This window comes from Rhopalosiphum maidis, chromosome 2 (assembly GCF_003676215.2).
Source record: "Rhopalosiphum maidis isolate BTI-1 chromosome 2, ASM367621v3, whole genome shotgun sequence".
Taxonomy (NCBI): Eukaryota; Metazoa; Arthropoda; class Insecta; order Hemiptera; family Aphididae; genus Rhopalosiphum; species Rhopalosiphum maidis.
The window spans coordinates 34,850,402-34,863,497 of NC_040878.1; positions in this window are offsets into that span (position 1 = coordinate 34,850,402).

A 13,096-nucleotide genomic window follows, 5' to 3' on the forward strand; every position below is an offset into this window, starting at 1 on the left:
CATAGATAGCGTAATAATATAAAACGGCTCAAGATTGACTTATTCCCGTTTACCTATGCTCTATCCGATTTAATTTATTGTCTAAAATAATCTTGGAACCACTTTTTAAAAAAAAAAAACCAAATATAAAAGTGAAGGTATGAATACAGAAATAATAGTAATATATATAATTGACATTATTTGTTTTCGTAGGTAAAATTTTATTTGTTTTTTATAGTTTATGATTTCATCTCAAGATTTAAGGTCATCTTTAGATGCATATGTATATACTGATGGGGCAATTGGGGACTGTATCCTGGAGATTTGTTGTCTTGTAAAATATAAAACGAAGACTTTTTTTTTATCTCTAAATCGTTAAAATAGTTAGTGATTGCAAAAAATCGAATCTTATTGTTATATCGTTACTACAATAGTAAAAACACTCATAGAATGCTGTGCAAACGATAAACAGCTATAATGTTATGCTAAAAGTGATCTAAGACAATGATTTTTGACTCCGGTGTAATGTAAATTCGTGTACGTCTGCTGCAGCACTGGACGCCCGCACGTACATAAATTTTTAAATGAACTCTGCGAGCAGACACTATTATATAATGGTTTTAGATAAGCACTAGACAAAACGACATCAACATAATATGCATTATATTAAACCGGAACAACAAATCACTGTATTCTATGTATCAATATTGTATAATCCAACGTTGCATTGGCGTACGTTGCGTCAGTGACGGCCGCATAATCGGCATAGTCTAGAGTCTAGACAATGCGATTTAGAGCACCGGCGATGGACGTCAGATAGACTATTGTTACTCTAATTGGAAAATAGTATACATACATATCATATTATATGTATTATTTTTTTTTTCGAGATGCATACAAATAATAGGTCTACCGGATGAAATGCGAGACGACGCGAGCGGACAATCGTTTCGATCGATATATTGAATACGTTGTGAAAAAAATTAATATTAATATTTAAAAAAAAAAAAAAAAAAAACAATATCACCAAGCTAGACAACGAAGTGGAAAAAAAATAAATACACGAATTATTGCTATGAAATATAGGCGCTGAGATATTTTGCCCATTGACATCTAGACAACCTTGTCTGTTTACTTTCCATGACACTATTTAGATTTCAGTACAATAGTTTCTCTAGTCTGTATGGAACGCAGCAAATCTAATACATGCATTCCGCCACTGCCGTCATTTTGTTTGTCAGCAAGATCAAAACAATAAACAAATGATTATGAAAACTTTGAATATTATACTCATTCAAATGCATACTACCTGTAGTGGTATTATTTTTCAGCCGTGCTCTCGAGATCCACAAAGCGTCGTAGAAGAATTATTGATTACCGGTCTTATGAAATTGTTCCATCTGCGTCAGGATCTTGATATGAATCGAAACTTGCGAAACTTCTACTTTACACATGCATTTTAAATTTGTCTATAAATTATTCAAAAAGTATAATATAAGTATTATAATAGCATCTAGTACAATACCACCATAGAACCACAGTGTAGATAAGTGTGGCATGTTTATTATACAAAACTTATCTATATATTATTCTTTACGATACATTTTAATTATAATTTATTGTATGCAATATTATATTTACATATTTTACATATATTTACATTTACATGTAAGTGTTGGTTTCGCAATGACAAATTAAAAAATATTCAATTTTGTGATTATTTTTAATATTCTCAGAAAATTGAAACGTCATTAACGCACCAAAACTAAAATTATTGAAGCGAGACGAATATCTTACCCACTATCTGCAGTATAGCTATAATTATATTTCCACTGTTTTTTGGTCGCAAAAAAATTAAAAATAATAATAATTAATGGTTACACGTCATACACTGCCATACACTATGGTACTGATTAAAACTATATATTATAATATAATATAATAGTTGGTTTATTAATACTCCACAACACCTTGTGGAAAGAGTAAAATGGAAAACGAATCCCTTACCAATAAATTTAAAATATAAGCTGCGTACGAGTTGAGTGACATTCCGAAAGATTATTATATTTTATGGTGATAACTTGTCCGGCAAGATATTATAGCACGGCCGAGTAATAATAATAATTGTAATATTATTAACTACTATGGAGACCTCAGTTTATTTCTAAGAATAAAATAATTTATTTAATATTAAAAATCTTGATCTGACTTCAACTAAAAGTGTTTTCGTATAAAGCTCTGTTACTTTCCAATTAATATTTAGTATCAACCACGAGACCATGCATGACAGCTGTACATGATTAAGAGAAAAACGAGTATATAAGTGTACGTATGAGTATATATTGTTATTTTTGTAAACATCAAAGGGCTATTAATATTTCTTTCGGCTAATACGGTCAAAGTATAAAACACGGAGACGTAGAGAAGAATTGAACATTATTTTATTTGGCTTTATTTTTAATAAAAGGATTTTATTTTTACTCTGTATGAGTTTTTATAAATAGCTTTATAACAAAAAGTAATACTATATTTTATGGATAATATAGGTGGTCGTTATTATAGTCTGTAACAATAACGTGAGTATTAATAATAGGTCATTTTTAATACAAATAAATATGCCGTGGCAGCGAGATCAAAAATTGGATAAATGGAGAGACAATTCATAATATGGTTACGAAATGCATATTGCATTTTATGACCTTATCAAAGATTTAGCTGCATTATACTATACTATGTGCGTGTTTTACCTTCCCCTTGCACAATACGTCTTAAATAATCAAAGTGTTAAGGACATAAATACATATTTTGTTTTTAAAAGTATTGAGTGATAGGATAAAAAAAATGAAAAATAATTTTTAAGCCTGAATAATATTATATGAGTACGTTTTTATGTATAAATGTATGCGCACGTGTGTACTATATACAGTACTTATCTAAATACAATATTATAATTATTAATATTTCTAAGTTATAAATAAGTATTATTTATTTATTTTGAATTCAACGGGTCTAGCCCTTTTACAAACTTAAATGATTATATTGTGTGATTCACTAAGTATTCTTAACATTTTTTCCCAATAAAGTCGTTATTCAAATTTTAAAATCAAATTTTTCGTATCTTTAAACAAATTTAAAATTTTAATGATAATATTTTTAAATTCTTGAGAATTATTTGTGTTTCTTAAAGAGTGCGCATGGATATCTAAATTTACAAATGAAAGTCCCCATTTCTGCTGCTAATTATTAAGTGTATAGTTTTTTGTGAAGTTAGTAGTTTTATATCAAAATAAAAATTCGAACTACTAGTTTAAACAGAAATTGTTACCGCCATAGGACACTATATTGTTATGTTGTACCAACAATTTAAATTTCATATTTGAAAAGATAATTATTAAGTATGTTTCAAAAATTAATTTGAATTAATTCATATTTAGAGGTAAAAATGGGGATAAGCATGCTTAGTTAATAACTCTGTATAAGACACTTTTACATATACGAATTATTATCACTTTTCAATTTGTTTGTTCTATTTCCAGCTTATTCAAGCTTATTTTTATTAGTACATTTTTATTATTTCCTTCATTATAAACTTTTAGACGTACATATAAATTATAAAAATATGAATATATATGTCGTAAGCATAGAGTCAGAGAATTTAATTTTTATTCTAAACATTTAGTTAAATGCCTATTTTTAAGTCAGAAAAATAATAAAAATGAAGAATTTTGTATTATTTTAAAAATGTAACTATATTTTCTTATTAAATATTTATTGCCAACTATTCTATATAAAAAAAAAAAAAACTATATATTATTTAAATATATAAATAAATAAAGGTTGTTACTATAAGACATAGGTTAACCAGTCGGTATTTTTGTTTAAAATTTTTTTTAAATATTCCAGAAAATGCCACCAAACAATAATATATGTTGTTATATGTTGATATACCTAGTAATAAGTAAAAACTAAAAGTGAACAAAATATTGTAGTTAAATATAACCTTTTTGTTCATTTATTATATTTGTACTATCACACTTAATTAGTTATAACCTATATTTATTTATAATTTAAGTTTTAAAACAATTGTAACGAAGGGCACGAAATTAAAAATATTTCATAACCTATTCGTGTTTTACATGAATAAATAATAATACATGGTTTTTTTTATATATATAGAGTAGCAATAAATAATTAATAAGAAAATATTATAGTTAAATTTTTAAAATAATACAAAATGTTTCATTTGTTTAACTTGAAATAGGTATTTAGTTAAATAACTAGACTTTTAACTACATGTCTAGGTGAATAGTAAAATTGCATAAAAATAGAATTCCTTGACTATATCCACCTAAATATTTACTAAAATAATTATGTTTGATTTGACTGTATGGTCTACGACATATATAAAAGGAAAAAAATCAAAAATTAAACAAGTAGTATGGCGATACATTTTTTTTAAAATAAATCATAATATTAATATGATTACAAAATTAGATTTTAATTTTTTGATTTATTGTACACATAAGCTTAGGCATAGAATAATTTAAAGCCAATTTGTATAATAATATACAATAAATACGCTAAAAAAGCTTACCAAGCACTATATTCCACTGCACAAATATTTCTTACATTATACAAAATTTGTGGAGTAAACAATTGAAAAAATCTTATCAAAAATAAATCGTATCGAACGTAAAAGGTCAATAAATTATAGGAATATTGTTTAACATTATGAGATATAAAACAATTATTAATTATCAGCATTTTCGATTAAAATATATTTAACACATATATAGCCAAAATGTATGAGATTTTCAAATATAATATGTAAAACAGGATGATTGCAGTCAATTATAAATTTTTATTTTTTTTTTTTGAATTAAACCAAATAAAATCAAAAATATTTTTCGACGAAATTTTAATATTTTTTTTTCGTGAAAATGCTGAGGCTGATTAAAATCGAGACAGACATTAAATTTGCATCCGGTGTTCGGGACGTCCTTGATTGATCGGGTTTCTTGAACCAAAAATTTAAAATTCAATATAATAAATAATAATTCTTTCTAACCTAACCAATACTACTCTAATTATTCATATTTAATCATTTTTAACATTTATTAATGGCTATCTGAAAATGTATAATATACATTTATTAAATACATTTTTATTTAATACAGATAATGTATTCTCCCAATACTGATGACTTCTTACACATATTTATTATAATAGATAAATTATAGTAATGTTATCCAATGACTATTAAAATAAAAGAAAGTTAAAGTATTTAGAATCGTTTTATTAAATCAATAATGTATAAGAGTAGTATTTGAGAGCTGACGTTTGAATAATATAGCAATAATACTCGTTATACTAAAACACATTACACATTACATATTAAACCATGGGTGATGGGCGTTAAAAATGAATAACTTGAATCCAAGTTTAGATGGCACTGTACAATTATAATAATACAACTGTTATAATTTAAAGTTTAAAATTGAAATCAGACATACGAGTATTGTACATTTGTTATATTTATATTTTATAATGTAAATTTAATTTGAAAATAGTAATAGGTGACGAAGTTATCTTCACAACTCTTGATAAGATCTGTAAAAATTACTAAAGCTTATTAAACCTGAACTTATTTTTAACTGTACGTTATATTTTATGAACATAATATGGAGTTTACTTAGGTATATTATTTATGAAAAAGCTAATTATATTTAATTCAACTTAGTCGTATTTTAATTTAATTAAACAAAATATTATATATTTTGATTTTGAAATGAGTTATATTTAATTTGTTATATTCAATGATACGATTTTGTAACATGTATTAATAGGTACTAAATGTAGCATGTTTTCATACAGGTCTTGTTAGGTTATGAGTTAGTATATCGAAATTGAACATGCTTATGTACACTCGTACGGAATGATTCATTTAACGTAACACGCTCATTGTTAATTCAGAGAACAATATTTGTTTTATATAATCATTTCAAGTTGTTACAAAACAACATTTTTAATATTTTTTATCGTTATCCTTTTTAAAGTTTTATACTCTTTTAAATGAGTACCTATTATATTTTTATTTTTATAATTATGTAAAAAAAAATATTTTTAAAAACGTTAATAGTTTGTATATAAATAATTTAGTTAGTATATAAATGTATAAGTTATTATATCCTTATTGAAAATTAACTTTTTTTAGATGCATCTTGATAAGTTTTAAGTAAATTAATTACCCAAGTTTAATAAATGAAATGAATGTAATTATTTTTATTTATATTTTTGAAAATTTAAAATAGTTTTACACCATATTTATACTGTTGATAATAACTAACCATCAACAAGTTGTATACTCATTAAATAGAAATTTGATAAATATGAAGAACGTATCGTAGCTAGTAAATTGCATAATTTGAGTATAATTTTGGAATTTTTAAGAATTAATGCTAGTCTTGTATTTTAATATAACAATTTAATTTTTGACAAAATAACCTAAAAAATTAATGTGATAAGACTCCTCTTTGAATCTCATCTAGTAGTTATGCTAGAAATGAAGACCTATCTTGAATGGACATTTTTTTTTAGTCCCGTAGCAGTGTTCAGTTTATGATGGGTTTCCTGTATAGTTTCCTGTATAAAAATATACAATGTAATATATTATCGGGCTTTTCTTGGGAAAGAGAAATCACAATTGAATAAATAAGTTCAGATTTTCAGTAGATAATAATATGTGTACATCATCTGTACAGTATTCAGTTAATTTTGAATAATATCACTAAATTAACATAAAAAAATGTCGTTTCGCAGTACTAGCATACAGTAACAGACAGTGAAAGACTATTTTTATTTTTTATGCATCGTGTAAATGTAAATACGATAACAAATCATTGATTCATATACGTGTATTAACGTATAGTCATTTAAAATATTAAAATAAGTATAAATGTATAATATTAATACTTATACAATATTATTATAAGTACAAGGTGATTCACTAAGTATGTCTGACTCCATTTTTTCTTAAGTATAGTTTGGTAGTGTTACCGAGCTATAAAAAAACTTCCGGTGTTTTAATTAGTTCTTTAATATTATAGCAAAATTGAATATTATATACCATATGAGTAGTGTATACTTTTTATTTTGTTTATATTTGATACCGACCAAATTACTTTGGATGGTGTCAAACTTGGAATAGTCACTCAACTATTATTACATATAATATATGCGTATATAAATGTTCATTACCAACTATCAATGGCTATAATTAATCTATTGCTCTATTTATAGCCATATTTAATTTTCGTATTTTTCTTATTTGTATAATTTATATTTAATACAACTTTTATTTGGAAATTAAAAAGTGAAAATACATTTAATATAATAACATTTTGTGTAATATTTTCTTAAATCACTATAAAAAATATATAAAATACATATTAAGCATAATTATTTTTATTCATGATTTTTCATTGAATGATATCAATAATTTTGTTGATATTTAATAAATTTTAGATGTAGCCATTAGCAGAAACTTATAACCTTTTTTAATTACGTAAATTATAATTTTCTTTGAATAATTAATTTTTTTTTGTTTTTTAATGTATAGACATATAAGTGAAACAATAAAAATATGCAAACACATATTTTATACTTTATTCAATATTTTTAGAAAAATTAGTTTAACATATTGTATTATCAATAAAAATAAATTACCAATAATGATATAAAAAATATATAAAGTATCGTTATAAATAGACAATAAAATATTTTTTCCTCAGAATTGATTTTCGTATACAATATTATGATTTATCATTGAATTCGAATTTAATACATAAATAAATTATAGTGACCTACTCAATTGTGACAAAGTATATTCAACACAAATTATACAGCAGAGCAAGTTGACCGATTTTTTTTAGTGACTGTGAATTTAAGAACTTTTTGTGAGAATATATAAATAACATTTTCATTCATAGATATAATATAAATACCTATCTATGTATTAATAAGAATTATAAATCGAATTATTATTATTATTATATTATTACCAATGGGTGGTGATGAATACATTATTCAACTCGATATAAATTATTGTAATTCATTGTTCAATACCTTATGAAAATAGGACACAGGTGCATAGTGCATTTATAAGTCATAACTAATATTGTGTTCTAATATCATTCATATATCATAACTTCCTGCCTCTATTTTTTATATTTATGAAGTATATTTAAGAATAAATAACCTACCTAATAATAAATACAACTATTAGATATTGATTTATTTTGAACATAAATATACGATCTGCAAAAATAAAATACATAAATTTTCATTAAATTTATAAAAGAAAATATAATTAAGAAAATATAGAATATTTTTAGTAACTTAGAAATTAGATCTTAACCAAGTGTGGTTGATAAATGAAAATATATACTTAATCGGACTGTGTAAATCGAAAATATTCATCAACTTAATCACACCGTTGAAGTTTAAGTATCGAGAGAAAAAATTGAAAAAAACTTGATATATTATTTTGTGTGTCTACGTGTAAAATTTAGAATTATTCTTCATTAAAATATGTTTCACCATATTCTCATACAAATGGAAACATTATTGTCAAGAAGTGATTTATATATAGTGGATAACTGAAAGGTACTATTATGTATATTATGCTATCTGTTCACGGGTCGAGAACGCGAGAAATTCCTCTAAAAGATTTTATCTTAAAAAAGATACCAAAACATATTTTAACCATAAACAATACAAAAATAATTTACCAAGTGATATTGATTATAAGTGTATAATAAAAATTGTTTTCCTTGAGATATTTTTAAGATTTTTAAAAACTGATATTAGATAACTACTTTATTATGAATTTATTTTACTCAAAAATTTATTTGAGCATAATAATAACTTAGTAATTACATTAATAAGACATTAAACAAGTATATTACATTGAACATAATGTTTCAACTTAGAGAATGTTTTATTGCTATCTTTAAAATCTACTTTGTATGTTTTAATGTGTTGATGATTTTTAGCGCAATGCTTTTAAAAAATCACAGTTACATTTGTTTTAAAATTATAAAAATAAATATTTATAGTTATATATTATTGTGTATATATATTTATTTATATTAATAATTAGCTATTTAAATAATTGCGGTTATAATAATTATAGGTACTGTATTAATTTAAATATTGACCCTAAATTGCCTACCCAGAGCGCCGTCTTCAATTATTGCATTTTTTGGTATTGTACAGAATGTTGAATTAATTATTATTTATTTATTATTATTATATACGTATATTTATATATATATATACATAAAAAATAGTTACAATAAAATATCTGAAAGCCATTCACATAAAATATTTAAACTATAGTGAATAAAAATAAAAATGAATAATAATGAAATGCATTACAAATATTATAGCCTATTGGTATTATAGCTTACATATGCATGTAATATATATATATATTGTTACATCATTGGTTGTAATCTTGTAAATAGTATTATCAACAACTTTAATTATAATCAATAATGAAACAATATTTTATATCATGTAGTAGTATTTGCTATTATTTTAGTTTATATAAAAAAAATGTCAACTATAATCAGTTTGAAGATTTTAAATTAAATTGTAATAGGTAGGTATGTGAGTTAATTATTTACTTTTATATTACTATTGTGAAAATAAATCATTAGTAGAGCACATACGCACATACGACTATAGCATTTGAAATTGATTACAATTATAATAAAAATAATAAATATAATTTAACACTTTTTACGTGTAAAATACATGTTTTTTATTTATCATATAATATATTTATTATAATTATTATTGATATTGTACATTATTGTACATTGATATAATAAGTAATACTTACCTAGGAACATTTATTGTTTGATAAATAATGTTATTATATTAGTTATTACATCATACCTACATGTATATATTCAAAATTTAAATAGGTCATATTATTCTCCATGTACGATAAGATTGAATATAAAATATAAAAAATATTTCAGAGAATGGTATTTGACATTTTCTTAGAATATTGGTCTTCCATTCACAATTATCGTGTTAAAAAGAATAATACAAATCAAAATTATTGAAAACTAATTAAGTTATTAATAAATATTATTAAATGTTTTATGATGTAACCACGTGTTCTGTTTGAATACATACATTTTTTATCTATATTATAATGTATAATGCATTTTATCTTTGTATACACATTAAATATAGGTTTTTTGCCTATATGTAGCTTATAATTATTTATATGCAAATTTTTTCTACAAATATTGAAATAAATATTAAAAATCAAAATATTACTTAATAGTTTGATTATTATTTTGAGCATCAATTAAAAAAAGATAATACAGTATATTTATTGAGTAAATAATAATATGAGAATAAGTAAATTTAACAAATTAATAAATAACATATGGTATAAACAATATGGCGAAGAACTCAATTTGTAACACGCCTATTTGGTCCAAAACAATTATGTTTAATTCTCTTAAAAATAAAATAATAACTTTAAAAATAATGCTTAGTATAAGACTAAAGTTATTATAATGGGCAATTTCGAATACATTTTAAATCTGCAAGCTATAAAAGATAAACTATCTTATAACTCATTTAAGTTAATTAATTAATAATATTTTGTACACATTGAATAAGTTTAAAATTATTATTATCTCAAATATATGTTATCTTTTCATCATTAAGTAATGTTTAAATTACATTGCAATACATTTTCATTTCAAATAGCTTATTAATTAATAATTAATTTAATTTTCATTATTAAAATAAAACATAGACAATGTATTGTGCATTAATAAAATTTATAGAACCATAACACATTAATATATATTAATTAAATTAACAATTTTATTTAAGTAATAAATATTTAAATTTTTACATACGTATACTTTTACTTCAAATCTCAAAAAAAAAAAAAGACAAAATACCCGTGTCATTACAGTTACCTCTTATAATCGATATTATTTTTAAAAGTACATAATATAATAACAAACTAATAATTAATTTAAGTTCTAAGTTGAGCAAAGAAGGAATTGATTTTTTAATGATGTGTGTTTTATTCTGTTCATCGTCATTTTTTCAGGGCAGTAAAAATGCTTGGATTTTCAATTTTGGATATAGTTTTTTGTGGAAAATTTATCTAATTAAATTTGGTGGGTCAAGAATAAAAATTTTGTTTAATAATCAGAGAAAAAAAATAAAAATTAACGAAAAATTCAAAGTTTTATACTAAACTAGATTGCAACCAATTTAATTTCATTATTTTGTCATTATAAATCCAAAAACAAATGACCAGGAAAACTTAAAATTTTCAAAAAAAAATGTTTATATTATAATTTAATATAGATATATGGTATTATTTCAAAATTATTAAACTTTTTTTGAGCTATTTATAAACAATTGGAATTTTCGATATTATTTTTAGTTTTTTTTTTTTATAAATATCAATAAAAAAAATAATCATGGGTTAAAATTCTTGTAAATGTAATAAAAGATCTTAGATAAGTTGTTCATATATTTATATACAACTGTTAAAATTAAATTGTCACAATTTCACTTATTTATTTGAAGTTAAAATGCTTACAAAAATTGTATCAAAATATTAATAACAAAATATTACTATATAGTATTTTGTAGTCAAAAACATAAAAAAATCATACATTTATATAACTAAGGTATATCAATTTAATAAAATATTCCTTAAAGTATAGGCCATATTAGAACTAGAACTAAATCTAAAAATACAAAAAACAATTATTTTTTTATATTTATTTGTAGTTTATTTTGGACTAAATTACATATTTTAACGATGAATAACAATGTTAATTAGTTTGTCATAATTATAAAAAATTATTCGTGGGAACTTAAAACGTTTATGCATATTATGAATTTTATACTTACACAATGTAATACTCTAAATATTTAGATTAATTTTAAGATATGACCTATTTATAGTTTTATAATATAAATGATGTACCTTTCCACAATATTTTACAGTAAAGCTGTGTTGACTTAAAAGTTAATTACAATAATATAACCCATGGCATAAATGTATATTATTATAATAATAAATAATAATTATATACGAATGATAAAATAAACTAATGGTTATGGGTAAAACTTAATCAATCTATCATAATAACAATTGTAAAATAAACTACTATAATAACTATATATAAAAAAAAGAACTTATATGTTCTTTTAAATCTTAATATTAAAATATTTTACTAGTAATATATGCTTATTGACCGTCTCCGCTCAAAATAGTTTTAATTAAAAATATAATGATATATCATTAAATACAAATTTACACGTTCATTACAGTGTCCCCTTGACACCTTATGTACTTTAGAACAGTATACTTGTCTACTATTTTAATAAAAAATATTATATTAGCACTATTACTTATAAATTAGATATTACTTTACTAGACATAATATTTAATTAGCTATAGATTTTATTATTACTAAATAGAGTTTATTAAAATATATTATATTAATACAATAAATGAAAAAATAATATATTAATATTTTAAAACATAACTTACTTGCAGCGATTATTAAAAAAAAATAGAATTATGAGATCGTAACTTTTCATTTATAAGTCAGAAGAGACAATAATATTAAGTTAGGGTGACTAGACGTCCCGTTTAAAACGGGATTGTCCCCTTTTTGATCATCATGTCTTGTTGTCCCGACAAACTTCGAACGGGACGCTTTTTATAAGATGGTCCCGTTTTAATCCCGTTTTAACATATTATTACATTGTATTTTTAAAATAAATCAATCGATGGACCAAATTTAAAATAGTATTATAACCAAATTTATAAATAACATAACAGTAAAACAAGAATCAAGGGCCCATGCTAAAGAACAATTAAATTAACAATAGTGTTTAATAATTAAAAGAAAATTTTCCTAATTGTTTAAAAAAAATTGTATAAGTTTTGAAATGGAACATTGTGTTGATTAATGATAATAAAAAAATAAATATTCCTAAACATTTGATCACTTTTAGCTTAGGTTAATTAACTCAAAAGGGTAAAGTA